Source organism: Lynx canadensis, chromosome D3 (assembly GCF_007474595.2).
Source record: "Lynx canadensis isolate LIC74 chromosome D3, mLynCan4.pri.v2, whole genome shotgun sequence".
Taxonomy (NCBI): domain Eukaryota; kingdom Metazoa; phylum Chordata; class Mammalia; order Carnivora; family Felidae; genus Lynx; species Lynx canadensis.
The window spans coordinates 7,419,118-7,435,813 of record NC_044314.2 but is presented as its reverse complement, the minus strand read 5'-3'; positions in this window follow the sequence as shown (position 1 = coordinate 7,435,813).

Genomic DNA, 16,696 nt, shown 5'->3' with positions numbered 1-16,696 from the left:
ACCACCAGCATTTTCTGAATTGTACTTGACAGGTTCCAGCACTTGCTTCATGATCCAGATATAATAGGTAGCAATGCCTTATGTAATCACTATTGAGTCATTGGCTCCAAAGGGAAGGATGAGTCACAGGAAGTGGTGTCTCATACCCGTAAAGAAAAAGCTGGGACACAACCGTGGATTTCCCACTTCTGTGATAATCATAGATTTTTAGAAGATTCAAACTCAAAATCTAAAGTGATCTTTCTCCATTTTATATTCATTAATACAGTATATTACAGCCAGATGGAGGTAATTATAGATCCCTAGAATATCTTCATCTAAAATGGTTATTAGCAAGCAGTCCATCTAGCTTTAGGTTTGAATTAGAGAACATGCATAGCAGCTTGAGGAGGGTTCTTATCACTCATTAAAAATTCGCTTTAGTTATACTGCCTTTTCATTCAGTTTTTAAAATACATAGTAGGACAGAGGTTTCCTACATGTATGTCATGTGGAATGATGAAACAATAAACCTTATGCAGTTGAGGAATATGGACGATTTAAGAGAGTTAAACTCACAGTGATACAGGGGGTCCACAGCCTGAGTAAAAAATACAAGTTATTTATTTTCTGCTTGTAATTAGGTCATATAGGTCGATTAACTGTAAAAAGCAGTTTCGTTTGGGGGTAAAATAGAGAAAATAAATGCAATTTACTTGGTATGTTCCTCCTAGATGGAAGACTGGTGTTATATATTCTTTTTTTATACCCAGAGATCAATGCAGCTTGGTACCATAATGACCTTCACTTCCAAGGGGCTCCCTGAACTCCAGATACTTACTGCCGTAGGCGCCTGGCCAGCAGTGGCTAATTTAATTTTCACAATGACCTGGTGAATATGTTTATCCTGGTTTTTTAAATGGAATAAAAAGAAGTATTCAATAAATAACCCCCAAAGCATGATGTGTCCAATAAAAATATACTTCATGAAACATTTTGTTGTAATAGATCGATGATATTTAGGAAAAGAATTTCAGAAGGATTTTGGACATCCCAAATTTGTGCATGCATCTTCCCATAAAGTACAAGCACAGTGGTCTGCAGAAGACAGCAGAGTTCATTTGGGAGGCATGGGAGCTGGGAGGTAGCCTTGGCTCATTCCCTAATTGCCCACTCATGTTCACGTATGCACACAGACCGTGTACAGGGTTATGGTTCCAGGTAGGGCCCCAGAAACGTAATAAGTCAAGCTCCTTCATTTGTGGAGAGCTGAGATTATGGATATGAAATTTGAGATTGCCCCTGTATTTCTTATTACCTCTTTCTACATTTGTTTTTATGTGTTTGAGTAATGCACTACGTACAGATTTGTATCCTGCTTTTTCCCTTAAATTATCAAAGTGCTTCCCATGTCATTAGAAGAATTAAAATTCTTAAGTACAGATTTGATTATGTTAAGGAATTATTATTTGTTTTTAAGTATAATAACAATATTGTAATAATTCAAAACTCCTTATGACACATACTGAATAATTTATGGATGAAATGGTATGAATGTGAGAATCTTGTTTCAAAATGTATGTTTGAGGGGGGTGAAGTTAGCCAGAGTATACGTGAAACAAGTTTGGTAACGTGTTGATAATTGTTGCAGCTCCGTGATGGGAATTTGGGAATTCATTACATACACCATTCTCTGTACTTTGTGCGTGTTTAAACATTTCCATAATAAAAAGTTAAAATTCTTTACAAATCTAATTTCTGAAAACTTTATGATGTTCACAATATGGATGTATTTTAATTTAATTATTGTTTGGGGACCTTTTACAATTTTTCTGATTCGTGATCATATGTGATACAGCAGTCAACATTTTCCCCCACCATTTCTTTGTGCATGAAATTTCATCCACATTTAAATTTTTTTTTCCCTTGGGAGAAATTTGGATGTATAATATTACTGCACCAAGGAGTGTAATCATTTCAATGTGATATGCTGTTTGTTTTCCAGGTAGATTGAATATATTTGCCAATCATATGGGAATGCTAGAGTCACCTTAGGAGGTGACTATCAGTATTACACATCATCCTTTAAAAATACATCCTCAACTGCTATTTTATTAAAAATATTGGAAGAATATGTATTTCCTGAAATATAAGACGTCTATGCTGATGGCAGAAAATATGGAAACTACAGAACAGTCACCACTCCAAAAGAAAATCACTGTTGAAATGTGATGATGTTTCATAACAATCTTTTTTTTTCCAAAATATTTTGAAATATTCTCTGCTGTTCAGTTATAATGATAGCTGGAGGCATTATACAACTTTATTTTGTAACATTTTTTTTTTCAGTACAGATGTGAAGTGTTTCACATCTATTATTTACTACTGCAATGTCAAATAAAGTTAGAGAGAAGTTTCAGAGAAAAAGATAAATTTGAAAAAGACCGTAGTCACTGAGTTGGAAAGTGACACAGGAAAATCTTGCTATGTTGCAGCAGTTAGAATGGAGACGTAGCATCAGGGTTTTGAAGCCAGCTCTCAGATACATTTCTTCACTTTCTCTTCATTACCAACAAATGAAGATCTCATTTGGAATTTCCAGTGGGGAAGCCAAGGACTTGACTCACAAGATTGCTCAGAAAATGACCTTCACTTCCTTTCTTCACCCTGGGGCTGGGCTGTCCCTGGGTGTTCCTGGTCCCTCCATATCTTGTGCATTCCTGACAGATGACTGTGCCACCCATTACCCCCTCTTCTTGACGTACTCTTTCTTCCATTTTGTAAAGTTATGAAAGTAATATATGCTCTTGGGAAAAAAAGTTCCAGAAGAACCAAAGAGTGTAATGGAAACAAAGCTTATGCACAGTTTTTTAGACTCCTTTCCCTTAGTATTGGACTCTAAACAAATTCTCTGTGTCATTAAACCTGTAGTAAATACCGTTATTACAGTTGCAAGAGGTATAGCGACATCCTAGGAGTGTACCATCGTTGGCTTGATGTCCCATGGTGTCCAATCAGGGTGACCTGTGGGGGGGCAGGCTTTGCCTAACAGGGCCGGACTCCCCCCTGCCCCACCTTGGCTGCTCCTACACTCACACACCCCGACTCTGTTTTTTCCTGAAGGACTTGATAAAACAGTGGGTTGCAGTGTGGTTTTTTTTTTTTTTTTTTTTTTTTTTTTTTTTTTATTTTTTTTTTCAACGTTTATTTATTTTTGGGACAGAGAGAGACAGAGCATGAACGGGGGAGGGGCAGAGAGAGAGGGAGACACAGAATCGGAAACAGGCTCCAGGCTCCGAGCCATCAGCCCAGAGCCTGACGCGGGGCTCGAACTCACGGACCGCGAGATCGTGACCTGGCTGAAGTCGGACGCTTAACCGACTGCGCCACCCAGGCGCCCCTGCAGTGTGGTTTCTAAATAATGAAATTGGGAGTCACAACCTGGAACCATGAGCGAGCGAGCTCCCCATGGAAACAGTTTTGGCTAATGAGAGAAAAAGACCTTGGCGAGCGGTTCTCCCCTCTCCCGCCCTCTGATGGACCGCTCTCAGACACGAGGTCCTGAACAGCCTGTCTGAGGTGCCCGTTGTGGCCAGATGGGTGCACCCACCAAAGGACCCACCTCATGAGGCTGCAGCCAGGATGGTAATACGTCGCTTTGCGTTGCTTCTTTGCCTCCCCTCCTGTCATGGGGTTGCCTCTCTTAAATAAAGCATCAGTATTTATTTAGTCATTGCCTCAGACCTGGCTTTCTGGGGAGCATGAGCTCAGGCAGAGTTAGCCGGGTAAAGAGGGAGGTAATACGTTCCAGGGAGGAGACACAGAATGTGCACAAGCTTGCTGGGTGAGGGGACAAAGTAGGCTAAAAACAAATGCAAATGCAGTGGAGAAAGAAAGAGGGGCGCCTGACGTACACTAGTGGGAGCAAAGCCATTGAAGGTGGTGTAGACCGTAGGAAGCAGTTTTGTCTGGATTCTAAGAGCAATAGCAAACTGCTCTAGGGTTGTAGGCAGGTAGGAGGTGGGATTGGGGATGGGGCAGTGAAGTCAGAGTTGAATCTGAGAAAGAACACTCTGGCTATACTGCGTAGACTAGATCGGACTTTGGAAGTAGGGTTGGAGTGTGGGTCGTTCCGTTAGGAAGGGCCTGCCGATTGCAGGAGACGGCTGACCTTAGCTTAGACTCCTGTGGTGGTAACGGAGAAGGAGAAGAATGGGCAGATCTGCGAGTTACGTGGGAGGGACAATGATTAAGATTGATAATAGTGGGGATATGTGGCCTGAGGCATTAGATGGTTTCCAGGTGTCCAGATGGGCTGCTTTTGGATGCCGGTGGCACTCATGCAGTGGGAAACACTGGGAGAAGGCGAGGTCGGGGAAGACTGAAGTTTGGTTTTGGAAACATTACTGTCCTGTGAACGGTGTGACATTTGTCTGACCTCAGGGGAGAGATCTGGGCTGAGGACAGATATCCGTGAGGCTTTGCTTTAACTGCTGATTGAGCTGGGTGAGGGAAGGAGGAGGGGACAGAGAGCTGGCTTGGCTCCCTCGGGATTTCCTAGAATGCATTTGTCTAATGTGGGCCCTTTGGACTACGATTCACTCTTCTCACATTATTAGGGGAATATTTTATTTTTCAAATAATTGGAGGCATGACGGAACTCTTCCCTTGAAATGTCAGTCGCCAAGGCTGGATGTCTCAATCCTTGATCACCCCAGTTTGTGGAAGAATCCATAAGCAGGTCTCAATATCCTATATATTCTGTATGGCTGTCTTTGAAAGGTTGCAGTCACAGATGAGATTTAGAAAAATAAATGTCACATCATTTGACTGCTTCAGAAAATAGAATCACAACATCGTGGTTAAGAGGGTGGAGTGAGGTAGGGATGAATGTGGCCAAACACTTTCCTGTAGGTTCCAGACACCATGTTTCTGAGTGAGGCTACTTATACCAATTTCTAAAGAGATGCCAGTTCTGAGAACCAATTGGGTATAGGTCGCTGATTAAGTTTAAAACTGAAGCATGGGTTTCTCTGTGTTTAGAAGCAAATCTGTTAGACTCTTGCAAATTGCTTACAAATGACTTGTTTCCCAAAGCAATTCAGATTTTCTTTTGATAGTACGTTGACTGGAAAGCGGGGTACGGCAGGTCGTAACCAGGAATATTATTATGCGGCTCTTGTAAAGCTTCGTGCTCAGTACTTTTTGCTTTCTCAATTCTTTGTGCTCCTGTACTGAATATCATGTAACATTCCTGAAAGTAAATTAGCTAGGATAGGCATCTGCAACTGTATGTTATTAGTATATTCTCTAAGTATTTAGGACCTTGAAATGAGCAAAACATGGGTGATTACTATTGAGTTGGCAATCACTTTTAGCCTCCTTCCCAGGGAGTGTATGTTCTCCTGTTTTAAATGCTTTCAGGAGTGACAGCCCATGGGGACAGTGACAGTGCTATGTCCTTTCTCACATTTATCCCTTGGTGGAAAATTTTATTCGTTTTCTAACTGGCCTCCAGTCTCTGTTTCCCCCTACACGTATGCCCTTCCCCTTTTGCCGTTTCCTATTTAAAACTGGTAGGTAGGACACATTTGTAACGGGATATAGTCTAAACTAATGATTCTTTTCCTGGCATGGAGAAAGGATGTTGGAATAAAGGTGTGGGTGGTTGAGAAATTTCACTCCATTGGGATAAGTTTGTATTTGGAATGCAAATGTATTTGGATACATGGAAAAAACTTACGTAATTTCATAACGTAAATAAAATAAAGTAATAAATGAAAATGTAAAAGTAACCCTTGGCAAAATTCTCTTGGCAAGTGGAAATGTGCTGACTATAGAATATGAAAGTATTTGATATAAATCCTAGTATTACAAAAAGTGTGGCATGTTAGTTAATTATAGATAATGTTCTCATGCATATGTGATGCAATAAATGCCTACTGACTTGGCCTGTGGCCTAAGATGGCCTATGGGCCATCCACAGTGTTTATGCTCTATTCTTTGTTGCTAACAAAATTCCAGTTTTGTTTAAATGGCAAAGTGTTTAGCTTTGGTGGACAAAAAACAGTTGGTCTCAGAATCATAGCAATTCTGTGTTTCCTTGAAGATGAATGTTCTAAAGGACTATGAGACTCAATTCTAGGAAGTAATCTATGACAGGGGTCTGATGGACTTCTCTGGGAAAAACTTCCTTCTTGACAAGAGACAGATATGTAATGAGAAAATCCTTTATTTTTGGCTGCCCCATGCTTTCTATATTCAGCATGATGACTGGTGCTGTGGCAGCCATCTTGTGACAATGAAGATTTAAGCCTGAGGACAAAGCCAAGACCCTGAAACAAGGTTGGGGAGCCTGGGCTTAATGACTTCCTTGAACCATTGAATCAACTCTGTGACTGCCTCTCAGATGACTTCTTTTTAGTAAATCATAAATATCCTTATGCACATAGCCACCATTAATCAATTTTTTTATTACTCTTATTAAAATAAAGTTTAATTTTTATGCTATAATTTGATATACATAATGCATTCTTCAACCCTGAGAAGCATACTGTATCTTATTTTGTCTTTCTCAGGAGTTATTTTTCATGCTGATTTTCAGCCAAGTATCGGAAGATTATCAATGTAAAATAATTTATTGTGGGCATCACCAATTGCTGACTAATGACAGACTGTGGATATAGGTTCATACTGAAGATAACACAAGGTTCCTTTTTCATGGTTCACAAAAGAGCATATGGTTGGAAGACTTCTATCAATCATTGACAACCAGCATTGTTTCTTTCTCTGCAAGAATGTCTGGTCACTACTTTTTGTTTTTCTCTTCTTTTAGGAAACTGATGATGGAAATATAAAATTGAAAAATTTACAAGGCAGGCTTGTACCTAGGGTTAATTCACATATATTGAAAAGAACAGGATTGCAGGTGGGGGGGTGATATTTCATGTCTAAAAGTTCTAAGCAAGAATATCACATGGCCTTCTTGACTACTTGGAAAAAATTCAAGTCATACTCATGTGAACTTTATGTAAAAAATGTTAGAATCTGAGAACTTACACTTCTAATTATAAATACATATATATATATAATATAAAATATAAATAACATATTTGTATATATACAAATTTATACATATATAATATATACATATAAATAACATATTATGTGTATATATACATATACACATTTTTTTTTTTTACAAATGTCGTATCTTTGAGGAAACCGGATGAAAAAGCTCATTATGAGGACTTCTAAATTTTACCTGGACTGGAAATTGAGGAAAAAATTCCAGAATATTAATTTGTTTGGATGTGTAGTTTGTATTAGTGAGGGTTCTCCAGAGAAACAGAATCAATAGAATGTCCGTATGTACATACACATATTTCTTAAAACATAGAACATGAATATATAAAAAAATATATTGTAATTGGCTCTCATGGGTATGGAAGCTGACAAGTCTAAATTCTTCAGTGTAGACCGGCATGCTGCATATCCAGGGAAGAGTTAATGCTACCATGTGAATCTGAAGGGAGTCTTCTGCCGGCAGAATTCCCTCTTCTTAGAGAGAGGTCAGTCTTTGTTCTGTTAAGGTCTTCAACTGATTTGATGAGGCCCACCCACATTATGGAGGCAATCTGTCTAAGTCTACTGATTTCAATGTTATATGTCATCTAAAAACTCCCTTCACAGAAATCTCTAAGATAATGTTTGACAAATATCTGGGTACCGTGGCTCAGCTAAGTTGACACATGAATTTAACTGTCACAGTAGTCAAGTGCTGAATTAATAATTTAGTGTGTCAAACTATAAAATGTGCTAAGAATGATGTCATTACTCTTATGCTATTCATTGTGATGAATTTCATAGCAAAACAATTTTTTTTCCAAATTCTAGTTTATGCATATGTGGCTAAAAAAAGACTATGGAAAAAATCCAATTTTGTCTCAAGCCCTGAAGATTACAATAAAAGCCGATGATAGCTCTGCCGCTGAGTAAAATTTTTTATATAAGGAATTAATTTAGGGAAAAAATGATTGAAGCATTAACTGATGAAGTATCAGCTCTGCCTGTGTTTTTCTAGGGATTTTCGGTGGAAAGACAAAGAAGAGACATGGGCTCTTCTCTCTGGAATGCAAGAGATTGTTCACAAGCAAATATTAACTTTGAAAACCCTGCCTAGCGATCCAAGGGAAGACTTCATTCTTGCTATTAATGTGGTTCATTACACACTGATGTTGAATAGCAGATTGTTCAAAGTTGCACCGTGAAGATTGTAAATGACAAACAATTTGCTTATTTTCCACACTGACACCATTTTAAAGTCTATCAGAATTTTTGAGATTTGGATTAGAGTATCTTCTCATTGGACTTGAAATGTTAAAAAATGAAGTGATTTTCCTCCTGTGTTTGGGAATTTCTTCTGAAGATGCTTTTACTCCTCAAGGGAGGGAGAAAAATAAAACCAATGGCTTACTCACTGTCAGAGAGGATGTAATGAATATACTTTGTCCTAAGGTATTACAAATCAAAAGAGAACTTTGTGAGAAGAATATATTCTGAGTTTTTTTTTTTTTAATTTTTTTTTCAACGTTTATTTATTTTTGGGACAGAGAGAGACAGAGCATGAACGGGGGAGGGGCAGAGAGAGAGGGAGACACAGAATCGGAAACAGGCTCCAGGCTCCGAGCCATCAGCCCAGAGCCTGACGCGGGGCTCGAACTCACGGACCGCGAGATCGTGACCTGGCTGAAGTCGGACGCTTAACCGACTGCGCCACCCAGGCGCCCCTATTCTGAGTTTTTTAATCCTTCCTCCTAAGTAAGATCGTAGTTCATCCAAATGATACTTAGAGCCTCTGTACTCTATCAGGGTCTGTCTCAGAAGAAAATCATTAGTGCGAGCTATATCCTTTTCCTGGCTCCTTTAATGGTTCAGTGAGAATCTGGTTTTGCTTTTTTTTAGACAGGAAAGAAGGGTAGATACTCTTAAAAAAAATTATAGCCTTGCCACATTCCACTGTGGTTGACACGGCAACTTTTCCATTAGCATGATGCATTGGGATATACCCCCGCTCCCCACAAGGTTTGTTTGTGCTTGATAAGATGATGTTCACACAGTTGAGGCCTGGATCTAGGAGGAGCCCTTAACATGGATTTCTCCAAAATTAGTGTCCACCCCAGGCTTGTGAGCACCCATAGAGTGGATCAGAGGGAGTCACGTGATAGGCTCCATTCCAAAGTCTTTCTTCGTGGACTCTTTTGTCCAGTGAACTGACTTCTTTTCTTTTGAAAACACCCAGAGTTAAAAAGAAACAAAAAACTTAATTGGTTGTACCACAAAGGTTGGCTCAACAGACTTAGAATAGGCTGCTGATAGATTATGGAAATTCGCCCATAGAAACCATGTTGCAATCTGGTCAAAAGGAAAGGTGTCCTTGTCTACAACTTGAAGTTGCTCTGGTTTGGGAACACCAGGGGAAAATGCCAAATGCTTTAAACTTCCAAAAATGATAATTTTCCAAAGAGCTTAGCATATTTGGCAAGTATATGAGCTTCGAAAATGTTGAACCCGCAACTGAGGGGAAAAAACCGCCAGCAACGTGCAATACCTGCTCCAGCCACAGAAGGAAAAACTGGGGTATAGATGCTCATCCTTTAATGAAGATCTCAGAAGGGCAGTGGTCTTGACAATGAGTTGCAGGAAGGAAAGCACACCTCATCTGAGGAAGAACAAATCCAGAGAGCGAGTCTGTGTTGTCCTATGCCCTGGCAGAGAATTAAACTTGTGCAAAACTCTCCTCAGAGATGTTCAGTTTTGTCGAATGATCCAGAAAAGTTTTAGTTTTTAAAATTAACATTTGATTAATTTGGCATAGTTAACTTCCAGAAAGTAACTTTTAGGATTTGATTATGAGGTAAATCGCTGTTCCCTTGCTGGCTCGGGGCGTTATCTCATTTTTTGAATCTGTACATAATGGGGAAAGTTGCTTTATGTGTATTGTTTTCTGTGGAAACGAAACAGTATAACTGGATCAATATTTAACATGAGCCGTTTCTTTCTTTCATGATGCATAGCATCCGAAACTTGTAGGGGCGTCTGGGTGCTCAGTCTGTTAAACGTCTCACTCTTGATTTCAGCTCAGGTCATGATTTCATGGTTCATGAGTTTGAGCCCCGCATTGGGCTCAATGCTGATCATGTGGAGCCTGCTTGGGATTCTCTCTCCCTCTCTCTCTGCCCTTTCCCCACCTGCATGCATGCTCTCTCTCTCTCTCTCTCTCTCTCTCTCAATAAACAAACAAACAAACAAACTTTTTCCTAAAGGATACAAAACTTGTAGCCAGATCATATAATTAAATTGTGTGTGTATGTGTATGTATGAATGTAATACTAAGGCTATCATTCCTTTTTTTAATTTTTAGTTTCAATATTTAATGTACTTTTGAAATTTCAATTAACATTAAAGGAAGGCAGGAGATGCTTCTGTTTATGTAAAGGGTCATGGGTCAAAAGTTGATAATCCTGATTCTAAATTCTTTCTTTTAAGTCTTTATTTATTTAATATAATTTATTGTCAAATTGGCTTCCATACAACACCCATTGCTCATCCCAACAAGTTCCCTCTTCATTGCCCATTACCCACTTTCCCCTCTGCCCCACCCACCATCTACCCTTAATTTGTTCTCTGTATTGAAGAGTCTCTTATGGTTTGCCTCCCTCCCTGTCTGTCTGTAACTGTTTTTTCCCTTCCCTTCCCTTCCCCCATGGTCTTCTGTTAAGTTTCTCGAAATCCACATATGAGTGAAAACATATGATATCTGTCTTTCTCTGACTGACTTATGTCACTTAGTGTGATACCCTCCAGTTCCATCTAAATTCTCTAGTCTTGCAAGCCAGCCTCTTCCAGCCACATCTGCCAGTGTTCCCTCTGTCCTACATACGCCTTCCACCTGTTAGAACACACCAGGTTTTGTCCCATTTCTTTGTTTTTGCATACCGTGCTGCTTTTTTCTTGATATGCCCCACTCTAATGTTTCCCATCAGAGTATTCCTATTTAAGACTAAATTCAAATGGCACCTCCTCTAAGATGGCTTCCATGATTACACAGGCACATTTAACATTTCCTTCATCTGTGCTAATACAACTTTGTATACACTATTATTTGTGTTATTGTAAAGGTTTTGAAAAATACACGACATAGGCAAAAATATATTCATCTTATAAAAGTTGAAGCATTACAGGTGGGGGTAAGTTCTCTTTTGACTATTGTCTTCAGTTCCTTCTTTTCATACTCCTTAGATGGAACTGCTATTCTCACTGTGGGGAATATTCCACCAGGCCAGTTCTATTTATATATGTATCCATGTCCCTGCATGAAATAGACAGTATCGTCCTTTGTATGAGTTGCAAAAAATGGCATGACAATGCTTGTGGTGTTCTGAAAATGGGTGATTTCTTTGTATATCTGTCTCGGCTTGTAGGAGAATTTCACCCATCCCATCAGATGGCAAAGTCCTTTGGTCCAAAGGTGATGATGATGATGAGTGGGTATGTATGTTTCATTGTATCCCTTGGTCTTTCTTTGTGCACTCCTCTCCATAATGCCTAGACAATGATCATTATGTAGTATTTTAATATGTGTCTATTGCTTATGAAGTATCCATGTTGCTCTTTCATGAGTACAGGAAGACGATACACAATTAAAAATAGATCTACCAGGGGCTCCTGGGTGGCGCAGTCGGTTAAGCGTCCGACTTCAGCCAGGTCACGATCTCGCGGTCCGTGAGTTCGAGCCCCGCGTCGGGCTCTGGGCTGATGGCTCGGAGCCTGGAGCCTGTTTCCGATTCTGTGTCTCCCTCTCTCTCTGCCCCTCCCCTGTTCATGCTCTGTCTCTTTCTGTCCCAAAAATAAATAAACGTTGAAAAAAAAAATTAAAAAAAAATAGATCTACCATATGATCTAGAAATGTTACTTCTGGGCATAGGTTTATTGTCGCATTATTCACAATAGCGCAATATCCAAGATATGGAAAAACCTCAGTTGTTTATAGAAACAACATAAAGAAAATTCTATGTATATATACATATACACACTTTCTACCTATTATATATACATATACATATAATACATACATGTTTATTTTATGTATATACTGGAATGTTGTCCAGTCATGAGAAGGGACATCCTGTCATTTGTGGCAATATTGATGCAGAAAACGATGAATGCTGTATGATACCACTTACATGTGGAATGTAAAAAAGCCAAACTCATTAAAACAGAGAGCACAGTGGTGGTTACCAGGGGCTGGGAGGTTGGGGGGTAGTTGTTTAAGTGGACAAACTTGCCGTGAGGAGTGACTAAGTCCTAGAACTCTAACACACAGCGTAAGGAACACAGACAACAGTATCACCAAATTTGCTAAGAATCTAGAACTTGATTATTCCAACCACTTAAAAGAAATGCTAATTATGTAATGTAACAGAGGTGCTAATTATCTTTACAATGGCAATCATATTACGGAATATAAACTCATCAAATTAACATGTTCTACACTTTAAATTTACACATTGTTAAATGTCAAGTATATTTCAATAAAAAAAAAAAAAAGATTGCCTGGATTGATCCCAAATAAGTCCATTTCATATGCGTGTTTTACTCAAGGGATGTAAGAGAAATTATCTTTGCTGTTGAGAATTGTTAGATAATTGAAGGAGGTTAATGGGAGATAAGTTTATTGAGGCCAAATCAAAACCAGCTTGGTTGCATGTATTTCTTGTCTTGTTTTCACAAAGCATGTTGCCAGTTATACTGTAAAAATTAGTTCAAGTTGTCCTGGGGCACATAGTAGCAGACAACTGAGCATAAATATTAACCATTCCAGTATTATATAAATGACAGTGTCTTCTCTCAAGTGGTACTCATGCCTGTGGCAAGAGGAAAAATGCCTGGGTGGCACATTTTCTTCCAGTATGTGTCTTCAGTAGATTAAAAGGCAAAAAACAAACTCTCAACAACTAGTTCTGTTCTTCATGTGATTTGATGGATTTCTCAGGTACCCAAGTCTCAGGGACCTTCAGCTGTTCCTAACCTGGATGCAAACAGGGTCAGTTAAAATCTGATTTTCTTTAGTAGGGCTGTGTCTCAGGCCAGTGGGAAATCGAACGGCTCCTCACCTATGGCTTGGGGTGTGGGTTCCCTCCTGGAAAAGCTTGGTATTTGAAATCAGAATGCTTTTGTTTCAACTCCCAATTCTTCCACTTGTTGGTCGTATGAATTTTGGCAATTTATTTAATTTTTCTGCAGCTCCTTTTCCCTATAAAACCGGGTTAGTAATTTCTACGCAGACTGCAAAGCATGATGTTAATGTACAGTTGGGTAAAGTGTAGCCCCGCCTCCTTCCCACGTTCATGTGGTGGCCATTCTTGGCCCTGTTTTTGTTCTTCTCACACCTTTCCCACACCTGTTTGTGGGGAGAGTCTCTGACTATCATGTGCTTTTGCTGGGGGTGGGGGGGAGCTTGTCCTGGATATTTTCCAGTTCCTTCTCAAGATCTGCCCAGTCCCCACCCTTCTCCACCCTGCAGTATCGCGTCAGTCTGACTTCACCGGGGTTGCTGCTGGCTTCTTGTCAGGCTTGGCCAGTGGGAGGCGTCGGTAGAGCTGGGAGCTAGAGAGTGGGGTCAGAGAACTCCCTTATGCCAGGGACCGGAGGGCCCGTGCCTGGGCTCCTGGCCAAGCTTTCCCTCAGGGGTCTAGCTAGTATTGTAAAATGTGCCTGTTGCCGAGTAAGTATTATGTATCCATGTCGTCCTTCATGAGTAAAGGAAGGCGATAGAATCAAACCAAAATTTAAGACTGAGCGATGACCAACAAGATATTTAAGTGCATGTAATCCCCAGGCAAATGACGTTATATGTACTGGAACTTCCAGAGGTGATCTTCCTCCTCATGGTTAGAGTAGAAACAAGTTTCCACAGTGATGCTTCCATCAAAATTGCTACAAAATACCAATTATATTCATTTTCTTTCAAAGTGGTTTCCTAGTTAAGGTTATATGGCCTGACCACAAAGTGACAAGTCTGTTTCACATGAGTGTCTTCCTTAAGTAAGGAACATAAGGGCTCCCTCTCTTGCCATGGGGGTCTCCTTCTGATGGCAGATAGCCCATTCTTGCTTGCTGGGTCCCACTACTTTATAAATACTCCTTTCGTGGAACCCTCCTGTGCTTTCTGTGAATGTGCCTGTCTTTCTGATGGACCCTGAGCCATCGACAGAAAGGGCTAGATGGCCCGCGGCCCTTCCCTTGCACTGTGTAGGCATTGTCCCCGGGGCAGAAAATGTACCCCAATCGTGGCTCCAGAATGAACGAACGTTTCTCAAATCTGGTGGAATCTCAAATCCTGTGAAGTTGGATAGATTTATTTATTTCTGGAAAGTTTGTCTAGAAATTTAATGACAACTCTCTTTCTGTGACATTTCATAGCAAGGAGTCAGTTATTAAAAGCGAAAACAACACAAAACCAAAACAGGTAGAAAGATGGAAGTTTTGTATGTGGCTGCCAAGGTGGGGAGGATGGGTCTGATGCAATCACTTCAATTATCTTCTTGGAATGGAGTAATTTTTATACTCAAACGGATCATGTAATAACCTATATTTATCTACACATATTCAATATATTCCATTTTTTATTCTGTATTCTGATTTGGATCATAGACATTAAATTTGACCATGAAAAAACAAATACATCCAAATTACTGAAATCTAAGAAACAAAGAGTTATTTTTTTTAAATCTTCCTTCCAAACTCATCTCTGTCTTACCGCTGATTTAATTTTTTTTTAACGTTTATTTATTTTTGAGACAGAGAGAGACAGAGCACGAACGGGGGAGGGGCAGAGAGAGAGGGAGACACAGAATCGGAAACACGCCCCAGGCTCTGAGCTGTCAGCACAGAGCCCGATGCGGGGCTCGAACTCACGGACTGCGAAATCATGACCTGAGCCGAAGTTGGCTGCTTAACCGACTGAGCCACCCAGGAGCCCCTGATTTAAAACTTTAAGTATTCAGTAACAGAGAGCAGTTATAAGTGTTATCTGAAGTATTTATTTGGCTTCATGACACTACTGTTAGGTATTTTCAGTCAATATTAAAATTAATATATAGTTCCTGACAATACGCCAACTGAGGCTTATGAGTTAACCAGCTATTGTGATACTGAAGATTTATCACTATTAATCCATCAAACACAAAATCTTCACTGAACTGATTTTAATTATGACAGAGTAAAAATAGATTTCCACTCAGTTTGTTGTGGTCAAGAGGAGAGTTCTACTCTCGAATCAACACAGGTTGTGCCTCTTACTAGCTGCCTTTTTTTAAAAATAATGTTTATTTATTTACCTTTGGGAGAGGGACAGAGCATGAGTTGGGGAGAGGCAGAGAGAAAGAGGGAGACACAGAATCTGAAGCAGGTTCCAGGCTCTGAGCTGTCAGCACAGAGCCTGACGCGGGGCTCGAACCCATGAACTGTGAGATCATGACCTGAGCCAAAGTCAGAAGTTAACCGACTAAGCCACCCAGGCACCCCCTCTTACTGTCCTTCTGACCTTGAGCAAGTAACTTAAGGCCTCTGTTTCTCCAACCATGAAATAGTAAAATAACCAGTTATATCATCTTCATAGGATTATTTTAAGCTTTAATTGAGCTAGTACTTTGAAAAGCAGGGAATGTCAACTTTGAGGGCATGTGCTATTTTATTTCAAAAGTTTTCTTCTGAATGGCAGCAGACTTTTTTTTATGTAATGGAAAAAATGAATAGAGAGTAAATATGTGAAAAAAAATAAAAAATTCCTGCTTGTCTAGCTTGTTCAGTATTGCCTTTAATATGGGAAATGAGCCTTAGTTGGTGCTTAGGAATAGATGATAATTCACAGAAGAATTTGTTGCTATTTGGATGGGTTAGTTCTCCTGTGGATTTAATTACAGCAAAGACATCAACATTTTCAGTCAAAGAAAGGAGGATTTTTATCCTTTTTGGCACAGATGACAGATTTGTGTTATCTTCCTTCTTAATGTTGTATAATCCCAGAATAGTGAGCAAATATCTAAATTTGTAGCCGTGACGTTTTAGGAGGACACTTAACTATATCTAAGACTTTCTCTTTGGGTGGTATCTTAAGAAGCACATATTTAAAATTTATAATGAAAGTACTCATCAACGTAGAATTTTGGAATTTGAAGGAAACCATGCTCATCAGAAAGTCGAGATCTGAGAAGCATTGTGCTCCACAGCTCAACAGTGAACCAGTGGGAGAGAGGACCGGAGTGTGGCCTCCTGATGATCAAACTGGCATTCTTTTTAATATTCATTCATTCATTCATTCATTCATTCGGTAAGCCCGTCAATGATCCCTTAGAATTGCTACGATAGACATGCAATGCTTACAGATACTCCATTCTAGCAGAGAAGAAGCAATATGTCTCAATAGATGCATCAGAGTAAACCATTATCAAGTTTTACTTGTTTTCCTATTATTCTTATAAACCTGTGTTATTTATTTTGAGACTTTTCTAGTAAGGGTGAACTCTTTGGCATTCTAGTGCAATAATCTATGTTCTCATTGTCTTGTTTATGTAACTCAAGAACATCAGAATGTATGTTCTCTTTATTATTGTTTCCCCAGCACTTAGTTGCAATGATTGGTGCATGGGACATC